The sequence below is a fragment of the Dreissena polymorpha genome, chromosome 2 (genome assembly GCF_020536995.1).
Source record: "Dreissena polymorpha isolate Duluth1 chromosome 2, UMN_Dpol_1.0, whole genome shotgun sequence".
In the NCBI taxonomy this organism is placed as follows: Eukaryota; Metazoa; Mollusca; class Bivalvia; order Myida; family Dreissenidae; genus Dreissena; species Dreissena polymorpha.
In genome coordinates, this window is record NC_068356.1 from 80,558,856 (window position 1) to 80,570,480 (window position 11,625).

The following is an 11,625-nucleotide window of genomic DNA, read 5'->3' on the forward strand; positions in this document are numbered from 1 at the left end:
GGGAGGTAGTGGGTGGGTGTGTGAGCCCTTAGGGAGTTTTGCGTCGGATGAAATCATGATCAACCTTCGCCTTACTTCTACGAAGGTAAGTCTCGCTTAATCATATAATTTCATCCAACGCATAAACTCCCTTAAGGGCCCCACAGATTATTTAGAGCCGATTGTTGCGGAATGTTCAGTAAAGAATGGACATTTATAAAATGTTCATTTTTTATTTTATTTTCAAAGAATTATCTTGCAAGTTTAATACACATTATGACATATTACATGCATGTTGTACTAAATTACAACCTTGATTTTCCGTAATTGGTTTATTATAATATTTTGCAAAAGTCAATGCATTGCTCCATCCTGCTGTTTCAATGATCTGCATTAATGGTACACCTTTACAGAAAGCATGTGACGAAGCCGCTGAGCGTGTGCTTTGCGGTTTGAAATTTTCCGTAATGCCAGCCTTCATCATTGTCAATTTTATCCACCTTCCCACAGTCTGTTGAGACACATCTCCATGTGGTTTCACCGTAGAGATTAACAGATTATTGTTCCGTCGAAGATGTTATGTAAAACTTGAACAATGCATAACTTTTCATTTGTTATATATGGAAGCAAAGTAATAGGTTTTAAATGTGTACCAGGTTTAGTTTGTTTAAGTAAACTAGAAATATTTATAATCACATTTTCTGCAGAGAAAAAAATATCCGTTAATTTTATTACATGTAGCGTTTGACAACTTTGTGCAGTAACAAGTAGGACAAGCATACATAGTTTACATGATAAGGATAACAGAGTGGAGGTATCCATTAATTCAAGATATTGTAAAACTGGTTTAACATCCCAGATGCTGGAGTAGCGAGGTAATGTCGGTTTTATTTGAAATACACCTTTCATGAAGCGTGAAATAAGTTCATTGTTACTGAAGTCCACTTTTCCCGTTATTTTGACAAAGCAGCCGACTGCTGCTCTTGCCGTTCCCAAGGCTGAATAGCTCAGGCCTTTGTTATGTAAGATTGATAGAAAATCCAGTATTTTCTTTACAGATGGTGAAAAGGGATTTGTCTCCCTTTTACAGTAATCCAGCCATGGCTAAATATATGTGTTATACTGTTTTCTTGTGCTTTTTCTCCATGATTCGATAATGATGTCACCTACTTGTTCCGGAATGCCTTGCAATTGTAAAGCCTTCCGGATATATTGAAAACACCCAATCTCATCCTTTGTAGAGGGTGTTGTTTGTCCGGTTTGTGTTCCAGTTTAAGAATTCTTTGTGTTTCCGGAAGTATGTAACACGGTCCTTGTATGAGGTTTGTCAAAATTGGCCACCATGTTTGTGTGGGCCATATGGGAGCAATTATTATTGCGTGTGTTTTGTCTTGTTCCACTTTCTGTAGAATGCGAGTCAGTAAACTGAAAGGAGGAAATATATAATAAGTACAATGATCCCATGTCAGAGAAAATGCATCAATAGCCATTGCATTCGTTTCATGAAATCTGGAGACATAAATCGTCATTTTGGAATTCAATTTGGTTGCAAATAAATCGATTTGTATTTCTGGATGGATGTTTAAAATTTTGTAAAAGATATTTTGATCAAGAGACCACTCAAGGTCATCATTTCCATGTCTGCTTAACTTGTCCGCTTGTTCATTTAACTTTCCAGGTATATGTGCAGCAGATAGATATATATTTCTGTTTATACACCAAAACCAAATTCTTCTTGCAATTGAGTCTAATGCCGCAATTTTTCCTCCGTATTTGTAGTATGAGCAACTAGTACTGTTATCAGTATAGATACGGATGTGTTCATTTCGAATGTTTTTGCAAAGTGACGTCAAACCATTTTCACACGCCTTTAGTTCTAGTATATTTATATGCAGTTTTTGTTCTGTGGTTGACCAAAACCCACTAGTGCTAACGCTATTCGTTTGATCGTATGCCCCATACATTGTAAGAGAGGCGTCTGTAAAAATCGTCAGACTTGGCTTTGGTTGTGATATACATTTGAAACACGAAAATATATTATCAATCCACCATTGTAATATTGTATCTATTGATCTTGGAATATTCATAAATGAATCAAAATTGCCACAATGTATTGACAACTGTTTTTCCTTTATTTTTTCTAAGGGTTTAATGTAGAGTGAAGCGTGCTGTACACCCGTTGTTCTAAGGTTTTAATGTAGAGTGAAGCGTGCTGTACACCCGTTGCTGCGGCAGTTAGTTTACCTATTAATTTTGCGAACGTGCGAATTGTAGTTCTTTTAATTTTTAAAAACTCTGAACATATGTGAAAAATATCTTGTTTTTTCCCTTCTGTTAATCTAACTGTCAACGATTCCGAACACAAAATAAAACCTAAGAATGTTAATTGTTTGTTTGGAATGAGTGATGATTTCTGCACGTTCACAGTGAGTCCTAAATTATCCAATAACTGAATTGTGTCTGTCACATTTTTGTTGCATGATTCATATGTGTCCCCTATTAAACATGAATCATCAATGAAATAAATACTTATATGTCCCATGGAACGTAGATATGCAAAAACTGGTTTCATCAATTTGGTCCAGATCATAGGGCTACATGAATAACCCATAACTAAAGCACAAACTTGGTATTTTATACCCATGAAAATAAATCGAAAATATTTTCTGTCTTCCTGTTTTACTCGAATAGAATAATATGCATCCGATAAATCTACTGACGCCAAGTAACAGTCTTATCTCATAGCGTTAATGGCTGACTGGAGTGTTTCCATCTTGAAATGTGACTTTTTTACAAAATGCTCATTAAATAATTTTAGATTCAAAATTATTCTAACCCGACCATCTCTTCTAGGTCTAATGAAAATGTTCGATATGTATTCGCCTTCTGATTCGTCAGTCGCTATTTCAATTATTTCTTTTTCTAAAAATCTTTTTAATTCATTTTGAATGCTTTCGCTTTCTTCTTTAGTAAAATTCATGGGTTTAGGAATGTGTTATTGTATAGGTAATGAATGCAAATTAAATTAACTTTACAACCTTGTATCGTATTTATAATCCATGTATCACTTGTAATTGATTTCCAAAAATCAATACATTGTGTTGTCTTTCCAGCTTTGAAATTTTCGGTAGTGTTGTTAATTGTTATATTAAAATGGCTACCTACAGGTATTATTTTTTGGTTGGTCTTTGGAGCCGCTTCATTTGTGGTTTCCTTTGAAAGGGTCTGTTGCCTCGATTGAAGTAGTGTGTCCGGCCTTGAAACTGGTTGTTTTTGCTGTTGTTGCTGCTGCTGTTGTTGTTCGGATGGTGGTATAGTGTTAGAGCTGGTGAATGGACAAATGGAACAAACAACTATGTATTATTTTCTATGAACTATAATACAGCCTTTTCTCCCAGTGTATATAATTTAATTGTAACGATAATATTTATTGTGAGTTATTTTTATATGAATACAACCTTGACATACTTTAGTTATTTAGAAACGTTTGATATAAAGTTCAAATGGCTACAGAAATCTGTAAGCATTCGAAAATCATTATGTAAGATTCTGTTCGAAATTACATCGTCAAACACATGCATCTAAAACAAGTATTCTTGTACTTATTGAGTCCATGTACGTATAATAGTGTCAACTTAATAACAAAATTATCACATGTATAATTTGATTGTTGATGATTGATTATATGCTTAATTAATACATTATTTTATATTGAAAATGCAGATATGTCAGTATTTTCACTTTGGTTATCAGTTCCTAATCAGTGAATTAAAATACTGCAAATACGAAATTACTTGTCTGTCAATATTTTAGGTTGATATTATTGTAACTCTGCTTAACTAATAACCTCCTTATAAGTGGCATCCCGGAAGAGAGGGACGAAAATTGCTTTCACAAAATATCGACTTTCCTAAGAGAGAAGCTCGAGATCGACCCATGTCCTCCTATCCCTCGATGTCACAGGCTAGGAAAATTCCGGCACGGCTCCTCAAGACCCATCATTATTTACTGCTTAGACTTTCGTGACACTGAATTCATCCTGTCGAACGCCAGAAAGCTCCGTGGCACACATTTCCACATAAACAGAGACTTCCCACGCGAGATTGTCGATGCACGTAAGATATTATGGCCCCAGTACAAGCGCTTACGGCAAGAACACCCGAACAGTAAGGTGAGCATCGTATACCCTGCCAAAATAATCCAAGATGGACGCGTTGTCGCCGATGCCTTTCCCAACTGGGATACTATCATGCAAGGCAGCCGTGTAACAAGTCACAAACTTTTATTTACAAACACACAGTATGCCTCAGCTAGCAATGTAAATAAACCAAATACACAGCCAGCAATATCACGAGTTCCTCGTGCCCAGTCCGTCAACTCAAACAAAGCTGTATCGCAGGATCGTAGCCAGCGAAATCAATCCCCTGTTCTTGAGCACAGGACCCCGCGGAAACAACAGTCGCCATCGCCTTCCAGGAGGAGGAATCCTCGCCCACACGCACCTCGTAGGGAAATCCCACACCGCCATCAGGAAACGGCCCAACAGATTAGCTCATCGCAGCCTCAACCGATGATACAGCGCCCCTGGGACACACCTGGATCCAGAAACACGCCTAACCCGGGGAGAGCTCGCTAGGCCCCCGGGGGAAGACATTGTGCCACAAACCTGAAAAACAGTAAAATTAAGTTAGGTTGCTTAAACGTTAGTGGCCTAAAGAAAAGGCTACTTATACCTGAATTCCAAAACTTTATACAACATTATGATGTATTTTGTGCCTCTGAAACCCATGCTAACGAAACAGACATTCTGGATATTCCAAATTTTACATTCTTTCATAAGCACCGTTCTAAAGAATATAAGAGAAAATCTGGAGGCATTGGCGTTTATGTAAGAGATAGTATTTCCCAACATGTAAATGTTCTACCAAATTCCACAGATTATGTTCTATGGCTAAATATTGACAACACAATAACCGGTTTTGACCAAGACCTAATACTAGGCTCCATATATATACCCCCTGAAAATTCGCGTTTTTACTCGATTGATGAATTTAACATACTTGTTGACGAACTATCCTCATATTGTAATAACAATAAATATGTCTTTATAGCTGGAGATGCCAATAGTAGAGTAGGGACACTAAAAGACTTCATTCTTCCTGATCACCATACTAATGAACTTTTCGGAATAGACATAGAACTCGAAAACGACCTGTACAAGCATACTATACTTGAAAACCTCTCTATCCCTCTCATTAGAAATTCTCAAGACAAACGTACAAACACTCATGGTTTCTTACTACTCGATATGTGTAAAAACAATAATATGTTTATCATGAATGGCAGACTATTTAAAGATGAAATAACTGGTGCTTTTACTTTCAGGGACAAATCCGTCATTGATTATGTATTGGCAAGTGCCGAGTGCTTTAACTTCATCACAGATTTTGAAATTATAGAAACTGACCCTTTATTTTCAGATGGTCACAATGTGCTATCATGGGACATCTCTACTGTACAACCTGAAAGTAAAAAAACATTAAATAAACAAAATACTAACCGCCCTGCCTGGCAACAAGATCAAAAAGACCAATTAATAGTCAACATAAATAAACAACAATTAGAGGAATTACATCTCAGCCTTAATACATACCCACAGTCACAGGAAACATTGGACTATATCACACATGAATTGCAAACAATCTTCGAAAACGCCTGCTCAGAAACATTCACAAACCAAAAACCAAATTATAAAAGCAATTACCCCAACAATAAATCGTGGTTGGCCCAAAATGTCACCAAGCAAGGAAACAATACCATGAAGCAAAATCAAAGTACAATTCTATTAAAAATCCAGATAATAAATTATCTTTGAAACTTGCCAGCAATCACTATAAAAGGACAATCAAATTTTATGTAAATAGAGATAAATTATGCGCCAGTGCTAAATTACGTGCAATTAATGATAAAAACCCGAAAAAATATTGGAAGTTCCTTAGGAGTCTCAAACCAAAAACAAAAGAAACAAGCTCTCCACCAATAGAATCCTTTTACAAACACTTCAAAGAAAAAAATACAAATGCAATCGACGATAATCGTTTCAACAATGATATACAACATATACCTGACACAAATGATGTCTTAAATATGGAAATAAGCCAGGAAGAAATAAGCCGATGTATACTTAAACTACAAAACTCAAAAGCCCCTAGCCCTTCTGACCATATGTTAAATGAATATATAAAATCAACAAAAGACCTCCTGCTCCCATTTTACATAAAATTGTTTAACTGTGTATTACAAACAGGGATTATCCCACTATCATGGCTCGAAGGCACTATCATCCCTATATTTATAAACAAAGGGAGTCCAGGTGAACCAAGCAATTATAGGCCCATAACACTCCTTAGCTGTATGGGTAAACTATTTACCTCAGTCCTAAACCAAAGACTTAAGACTTTTCTTGAATTGAACAATCTATTAGAAGAAAATCAAGCTGGCTTCCGTAAGGGTTACTCTTGTGCAGACCATATCTTTACCCTCCATGCATTAATAGAGATTCTTAAAAAACGCAAACAAAAACTCTTCTGCGCCTTCATCGATTTTTCTCAGGCATTCGATAAAGTTTGGAGAGCTGGTCTCTGGCACAAATTACTTGGCACACAAATTAATGGTAACTTTTTTCGAGTCCTTTTAAACATGTACAGAAACATAAAATCATGCATTTCCTTTAATGGAGAATGCTCCCAGTACTTCTTATCAGAAATAGGTGTCAGACAAGGAGAAAATCTATCCCCAGTCCTATTCTCACTTTTCTTAAATGACCTTCACTCATACCTGCATATAAATGGATCCGTTGGGGTTGAACTTATCAACCCAGATACTGCAATATCGTGGCTTAAGCTTCTGGTCCTGTTGTATGCAGATGACACCGTCATTGTCGCGAATAGTGCATCTGACCTGCAAAACAGTCTCAACACATTTCATAATTATTGCAAAAACTGGTCCCTCAATGTAAATATTGCAAAAACAAAAGTTGTAATTTTCGGTGCAAGACAAACAAGAAACTTTAATTTTAAATGTGGCAATAATCAACTTGAAATTACAAGCACTTATCATTATCTTGGCGTTACATTCTCAAGTAATGGTTCTTTTTTAAATGCGCGCAAACATGTTAAAGAACAAGCCTCAAAAGCCATGCACCTACTGTGGAATCGTGTTAACAATGCAAATCTACCCATTGACCTAGCTATTAAACTTTTTGATCATACTGTCCTACCTATTCTTACTTATGGCTCAGAAATATTTGGATATGAAAAACTAGAAATATTGGAACAAGGTCACAAAGATTTTATGAGAAAAATAACTAAAGCCCGTCGATCCACACCAATCAACTTTCTATATGGTGAACTAGGTCGCTATCCTTTAAGCATTAATGTAAACACAAAAATGATCTCTTTCTGGAATAGACTCATCACAGGCAAAGAAAGCAAAATATCTCTTCTTATTTATAAATACATGCTTTCACAACCAAATCTAAACTTCAAATGGATACATAAGATAAAAGAAATCCTAACATCTGTTGGAAGACCAGACATCTGGCAAAACCAAACACAAATTACACAAAACAACATCCACATACAAATCAAACAAACACTTATTGATCAATTTAAGCAATCGTGGAATGCTGAATTACAAATAAGCAACAAAGGGCGCATATACAGCAGTTTTAAAAGAAACCATGAGTTTGAGCCATACCTGATTAAAATTCACCCGGATGAGTCCCAAAATATCTTCAAATTCCGTACTGCCAATCACTTTCTTCCTGTAGAAACAGGCCGCTATGAAGGCACGCCATTCCATGCACGCCTTTGCAACCTATGTCACACAAACGAAATAGCTACTGAAAAACACTTTTTAATGACATGCCCTTATTTTTATAACGAACGGCATCGATATATGGGAAACCTAATAGAAAGGCACATGACGTTTAATGAAATCATTACGCCGACATCAATAGCAGAAATGAAACAGCTTTCGAGATTTACCAAAATAATAATGAAGAAATATACCAGGCATTAGACTAGGCTGTAAAGGTCGAACACTTATTTCTTAAACAACAACAACCACGGAGTGTATATTGACAGGAGATGAATCGAGTATTTGACCCTTACTGTAGTAAATTCAATCTTATGCAAAAATATTCATCCGATTTTATTGGTTTATACGTTATCTTGTTGCTGATTAATTCCTCTTTCAAAAAAATATAACTTTTAGTATATTCCCGTTGTTATTAATGGATTTATAGCGAGTTAAACACAAGAAAAACACATTTTATGTTTTACCACCGCGCGTTTTAACGTGTTGTGGCTATCGATCTTTTACGATTAGCGTACAGCGAAGCGCCGAGGTTATACATTTTGATGTACCCACTCACGTCTTTTGTTAAATTATAGTTTCATTTCTCGGCCGATTTTGACAAATTATATATCATTAGAAAGCTTACGTTACGTAGTAAACAGATATATCAATATATATTAAGTTTTTCTTCTGATTTCGACAGCCCGGCGAGTTATAACTTTAACTTTTGCAAATATCATACCGTTTTGGAGTTTTAGAATCTAGATTTACGGTTGACATGTTCGTACTTAATACCAATTTGTAGCGTTTATATTTGGAGTTCAGTTTTAAAAATTACATCTTGCTTAGGAGAATAGAATTTTGTATACGATAGAAAAAAAAAATGTTTAAAAACGAAAGTAATTAAGGAATGAAGGCGGGAAAATGTAGCGCGCGTTCCTAACGCACTGAACTGATGCTACGGTCTTGGCGATTATGCTTTTGTTTAGAAACCGGCCATTGAATTTATTTTGCCATCTTATTATATTTTTTTATGGAATATATTGTAGTATTTTGTTGACGAAACATATCAATAAAGCTTATTATAAATGAATCTTAATAAATCAACGATTTCAGCTCTGGTTTATAACACAGAAAGGGTGTAAAATTTATGATGAAACAGCGTATATAGCGGACCCTCTCGATATTATTCGGCTTTGCATGCATACTTGAAATAAAATGGGTGTCAAAAACATTCATCGTTTGCTGTTTATTATCAACAAGGTAATTATGTATAATTATTTGAAATGTTATTTACCTTAAATTATCAATTTATTAAAGATTCTTGAAAATCACGGTCCGTGTTACGCGGGTCATTTCGTATTTTGACTTCAGGGCATCATGTCCAACTATTGAAAATCAGATTTTTTTCACCGGGACGATGACGGCTTGGATTTAGACAGACAGACAGATAGTTTATTCAGACTTAAACAACAGTACATCGTCTTCAACTCAAATATATAAATTATTTTTAGACGAATTGTTAGGTGATTACACATATACCAGTGATGATTCTGAGAATGTTGCCATGTTTCTTATCCGTGTAATCTAGAGTCCATGGTTTGAGCGTTTTTATCGCGGTGTTCAAAAAAAGATATCTCAATAATCTTGTTTATTGATAGATCTGCGGTTTTATTGCCCCTGTGTTCAGCACAAACCAATTATCTCGTTATGATCAGAAACTGTGCCGACCAATACTAAATAACACTATGGTGTCATACGCCACAGCAGGGACCTATACTTGTATATTTGTCCCTAACCACAGGTGGCAATGTCTGGTCAGATTACACTTTTTATGATACCTCCATGTCTTCTCGTGGTATTAGTGGTCATTTCTTGGAGTAATGTAACGCCAAATACTCAATTTTGCGTTTATAAGATATGTAGCGTATTGAAAACATTTATAGTCATCTGCCCATACAGATTGCCATAAACTAAATACTGTATAGATGTCAGCCAGCTAAATCACAATACTTATAAGTGCTTAATACCTATACATGTACATTTTAAACATTTAAAAAATCTAATACTTAACATTTAACGTATTTAGCGGGTACCGGTAAAAAAAAATCCGTCATTTCGTAGTCCTATAAAGAGTGTATGGTAGTGTACGGAACAACATAACTAAAAACAGCATTCTCATTTGACCACAACGGGGTTAAATAATCTTTCCGAAAAATACAAATAATACAGAGTTTTAATTTAGAATTCTATATATTTATAACTCTTTTAACTTATAAAGATATTTCAATATACATGCATAGACAGTTGACCGTGATTTTCAAGAATCTTTAAATAATTTTAATTGATTGATAATTTATGGTTAATAACCTTTCATATAATTTTACATAATTACCTTTTTGATAATAAACAACAAACGATGAATGTTTTGACACCCATTATATTTGAAGTATGCAAAGCCGAAAAATATCAAGAGGGTCCGCTATACATTTGCATACGCTGTTTCATCATAAAATTTACACCCTTTCTGTGTTATAATCAAGAGCTGAAATCGTAAATTTATTAAGCTTCATTAATACTTAGCTTTATGGATATGTCTTTAGAACAAAATATTTCAATATATTCCATAAAAAATATAATAATCGTGGCAAAGGAAATTCAATGGCCGGTATCTAAACAAAAGCATAATCGCCATCAGTTCGGTTCGTTAGGACCGCGCGCTACTTATTTCCGCCTTCATTCCTTACTTGCTTTCATTTTTAAACCAATTTTTTTCTATCATATACAGAATTCTATTCTCCTAAGCAAGATGTTATTTTTAAAACTGAACTCCAAATATAAACGCTACAAATTGGTATAAAGTACGAACATGTCAACCGTAAATCTAGATTCTAAAACTCCAAAACGGTATGATATTTGCAAAAGTTAAAGTTATAACTCGCCGTGCTGCCAAAATCAGAAGAAAAACTTAATATATATTTATATATCTGAAAACTACATTACGTAAGCTTTCTAATGATATATAATTTGTCAAAATCGGCCTAGAAATGAAACTATAATTTAACAAAATATGTGAGTGGGTACATCAAATGTATAACATCGGCGCTTCGATAAAAGATCGACAGATACGACACGGTCACATGACTTAGACACAACAAGATATTTGGCGTAACGGTCCCGTTTCATATCCGTGTAATCTAGAGTCCGTGCAACAACAAACGCCAATGCCTCAACTCTCACTTACTATGCTTTTTAACAATTCACTTCTATCGAACACCTATAACCCTTATGTATGTACTTTGTAATAGCATTTACTTCTCAACTCTAAAATGCCCTACCTTAATCTCTCGAGCAGTATCCAATTAACTGTGCACTTGAACTCTGTAGCACACACGCGCCTGCCATAACCGATAATCTTCACACGAGGCAATGTACAATTCTAACTGCACACGGTCTCAAACGGTTTCCGGACGTTTCACCCCCAAGACGTTTCCTCTCCTAGACGTTTCTCCCCCAAGACGTTTCCTCCCCAGACGTTTCTCCCCCACTTTGGTTTTTGTGCACACGTTTCCCCCCCCCCCCCCCAATAAATGTATGATTGTTTGGTTGAAGTTTATTCTTGATTTATTATCAAAATAATTATTTTGTTTATGAAGTTTTCAATTAACTTTATTTATGAAGCAGCTTGTTTGATTATTTGTTTGGTTTAACTGTGAATGGAATGCATGTAGTTGTTTTTAATCCAATTAATCCAATTAAATAGGGTCAATTGGTGAATTGATTAAA

The 11,625-nt window shown here is 35.3% G+C and overlaps 1 long non-coding RNA gene across 5 annotated transcripts; it reads right to left on the bottom strand.

The window, feature by feature from the left end:
- Window positions 1-203: 203 nt before the first annotated feature.
- LOC127867761 (uncharacterized) lies at window positions 204-11,300 on the bottom strand. Of its 5 annotated transcripts, XR_008043645.1 has the most exons (7): window positions 11,178-11,300; window positions 7,738-7,857; window positions 6,817-6,939; window positions 5,447-5,501; window positions 3,827-4,645; window positions 3,145-3,304; window positions 204-1,404 (listed from the first exon to the last, which is right to left on the bottom strand). It is a non-coding gene; the product is annotated as an uncharacterized LOC127867761 (long non-coding RNA). The 5 variants fall into 5 exon arrangements; XR_008043644.1 differs by having other exon boundaries at window positions 3,145-4,645; XR_008043646.1 differs by having other exon boundaries at window positions 3,145-4,645; window positions 11,084-11,184.
- Between the last annotated feature and the right edge of the window lie 325 nt (window positions 11,301-11,625).